The sequence below is a fragment of the Triturus cristatus genome, chromosome 1_2 (genome assembly GCF_964204655.1).
Source record: "Triturus cristatus chromosome 1_2, aTriCri1.1, whole genome shotgun sequence".
Classification (NCBI taxonomy): Eukaryota; Metazoa; Chordata; class Amphibia; order Caudata; family Salamandridae; genus Triturus; species Triturus cristatus.
Genome location: NC_140580.1, coordinates 699,452,695 through 699,456,629, shown reverse-complemented (window position 1 = coordinate 699,456,629; position 3,935 = coordinate 699,452,695).

The window sequence follows — 3,935 nt, the reverse complement described above, 5'->3', positions numbered from 1 at the left end:
TTCCTCTGATGCGGTGTTGAAGCGTTTTTTCGGCATGTAGTATGCTACTCATGAATCCGTAAAGGATTAGTGGTGAATTAGTATAGTGAAATATGAAAGTCGTTTTGAGTGGAATGCATTGCTATTCCATTCTTGCAATGGTGCATGCAGTGATATCTTTGTGATATTTCGCCTGTATAAACCTTTGCTCTCTTGTTGACTTTCATAATTCTTGTGTTTTTAAGATAGCTTCCAAAGGGAACTTTCTCTGCAGGCTGCCTAACAATTATTTTACGTTACATGCAGCAGTGTAAAACGTGTCCCATTGCTGGACTTTCTATATAGGATGTAAATTTGTCATGCTTATAACAATTCTAAACAATATTAGGTTTGATCCCCAAGAGCAGTGAGACTTACTGTTTCAAGACTCCTGGGGGTTTTATTAATAATTTTCAAAAACCCTTTCCAGTACAGTTCCGGTTAACAATCCATGAACTGATTAGTCGTTACTGCTCAACTTTAAAAAAGATTCGTCAATAACCACATTAAATACACATCCACCCTGGTTGAGATTAATATGTATATACAACTCAAAATATGGAGGAATTTAGAAAATAATTGTGAAAAGGCTAAAAACCACCTCACGTGCGCAGACCCACAGGGCTGCTGGATGGTACTCGCCAGCATGCCCACATTATCGTCATTGGTTGCTTTCTAGCCACAACAGAAAATAAGTAAAGAAATGAAGGTGTGTGTGAAAATTCTTAAGAGGTGGAAAGTCAAATAACATAAAAGTGTGTGACAGACAACACTGAAATTCTGAAGCTCTCTCAGTGTTCTCTCAAACCCAACTGTGCAATGAGAAAACAACTCTCAAGTTAAAATTGAGGTACCACTCACATACAGCACGTCCTTTATTAGTTGTTGTGAGCGTCCTCAGTTTAAAAAGCAGGCATGTCACTGGCCACTTTTAACTGCAAAAGGCCAACATGTTTCTTTGTATACACTCTTGGCAACTTCGTCAGGGCTGTTGGGGAGTCAATCTTCACCTCAGTCCATTATCCACACCCAATCTATGGTTATTGACAAAAATAAAAGTGGAAGGAACGTACCGATCATGAACCAACTCAATACACAATGGGAATACAACACCCCCTTTCTCCCAACCTTCCATTTACCTAGTAGCTGCTTGTGTCCAACGTACCAGCAACCACCATCATTAAAAGAACCTGCACCTACTGGTCGCGTTCCACCTTTTGGACTGCAGATGTCAGTCCTCGTCTGGAAATCACATACAACATAACTTAATCATAAAGGGTCGTGTTCAAAGAAATGCAGCAAACAGAAGAAAAATAAAATGACAATAAAACTATTTTATTTTCATTTTATTTTTATTTTCCAGTGCGTGAGTTTAGAGCGGGGCGGGGAAATGTTGATAGAGTCAGCAGCAGGGGGAGGAGGTGCTCTAAGCACTGAAAGTGTGCAAGTCGGTTTGGCCGGCTGTCCACGGCCGGCCAAACCGGCATGCATACTTGGATATCTCCAGCTGTTCCTTGGAAATATATGCAGTGCTCGGGGGAACATGCTCCCAATCCCTGCTGAAGTTCGAAACCAGCCCCTTCCACCCACTCATAGCGCTTCTCTCATGCTGGGAGTAATAGCATGGGAGAAGCGCTCGGATTATGTGGGGTCTTGGAGCCTGTGCTCATGGAAATTTCAGTGAAGAGATGGAAGCAGAGGAGAAGTGCGGTGCGGGAGTAGAAGATTGCGCAGGAAAGGTACATCTATATTGTTATTATTTTCTTTCCCCACGCTGCCCCCCCACATCACATTGGCGGCAGCAGCCGCTGATAGCCCGATACAATAAACGATAAGAACGTGTTGAGATAGAGACTTGCAAATACCCTTGGTGATCTGTTAGAGCCACCAGATATCAATCTAAAAACTTACACTGGGGAGTCTATTCCCATGTTAGTTACCGAACAGGTAAGTTGGAATCCATTTGGAATGTGCTATTCTCTCTTGTAAATCTGGCTCTCCATATGTTCCTTGTCCATCTGCCATCTTTTAAAGGGCTATTGATATTGTGATTCTGGTCATCTATCACATTCTGAATACTTCCCCTTCTTTAGCAGTAGTTCCAGTGCCTTGGAAATTGGCAGTGGTTAAACCTCTTTTGAAAAAACCTTCAGCCAAGCCCTCGATTCTGACCAACTTTATGTTTATCTCATTACTCCCTGCTCTTACCCAAATGTTGGAAAAATTGGTAAATGAACAATTAATGGTCTTCTTGGAAAACTCTAAGGCTCCCAACCCTTTCCAGAACAGTTTGAGGCCCAAACAGTCTACAGAATCAGCCCTGCTTGAGTTGTCTGAAACAAAGATGACACTGGATAATGGCCATAGCGCTGTTCTAATTCTTATGGACTTATTTAATTAGCAGCCTTTGATACCATCTCAAATTGTATACTTCTTCAGCGTCTCTCTGAAATTAGCATCACTGGCAAGGCTTGGTCCTGGTTCAAGTCTTTCTTTGCAGATAGGAGACATATGGTGTCAATTGGGCAGTTTTCATCAGAAGATAAATTACTAACATATGGTGTTGCGCAGGGCTCGTTACTCACCCCCCCTATTTAACTTTTATACGGCCCCATTGGTATCTCTGATTAGCTCTTTTTGGTATTCCTACCATTTCCTATGCAGACGATATTCAATTGATTTTGTCCTTGGACAAAAATTATTTTGGGTCAGAACAGAATTTCAGGAATTATTTCACTGGTATTATCCGCTGGATGGAAACCAATATTCTGAAATGCAATGCGGACAAAACAGAAATACTTTTGTTTGGGAAGCATCATTTGTTCTCTCCTAAAAATTGGTGGTGTGAATTTGTGTCCCCTCCTCCAGTAGAAGTTACCAGAAATCTAGGAGTAAAATTTGACAATTATCTGTCCTTTCGGCCACTAGTCCCATAAGTTGCGGGTACCTGCTATTCCATGATTAAAACATGGAGAATGTTTTTGATTTTCTCTCTTTGGCCTCAAGGACAGTTGTAGCATTTGCTCTCATAACCTCTAGGATGAATTATTGTAACAGCCTCTATCTAGGCAAGGGGTTCAAAATTCAGACGCAAGGCTTGAGCTGAAATGTCCTAGGAAAAGCTCCACCTCTAAGGGACATAGAAAATTGTATTGGTTGCCTATCTCTGGTTCTGGTTTTTAGGTCTTTCGCTGCTACTTACCCCAAATAGCTATCTGATTGCTTCTTTCGTTAGTGGACGCAAAGGGCCCTCAGATCTTCTAATTCTAATCTACTATAACCTCAAGATTTTAGGCTGAAATCCATAGGAGGCAATTTTTTAAAATCATTTTGTGATCTAAGGCCTGGAATCAACTTCCTGGTTCTCCTTGACTTATGGTTAATGAAGTCACTTTTAAGAAGAGTTTGAAAACCTGGTTGCTCTCTGCTACCGATGAACTGCTTTGCCTAATTTGACTTGTTCTTGCTAAGGAAAGAGGAGAGGATGTGGCCTAATGGGCTAGGGTAGTCGATCTCATATCTGGGGAACCGGGTTCGAGTCTCAGGAACGACGCTCAACATCCTGTGATTCTGGGCAAATAACTTTATCTCCCAGTGCCTAACAAAAATGAATGTGTCCTTTTGTAACATAACTGGTGCTCGTGTAAAGCGGTCTGATACCTTCGGGTCAAGTTCGCACTATTTAAAACTCCGGAAAAAAAGGCTATGTTTCCATTTTACTTCATGTGCTTTTTGATTGGTTTATTTTGCCACTGTTGATTAAAGACTGGTGTGTGACGTAATGCCAGAATTCTCTGCTTGAGTGACGGTGTGCTTTACAAGTAACTTTTTCATTCATTCGAGGGGAAGAAGCTGGTGGGTGTTATTTTCATAGTGGAAGGAGATCTTTTTAAGTTAGGTTGGATTCCTCAAATGTC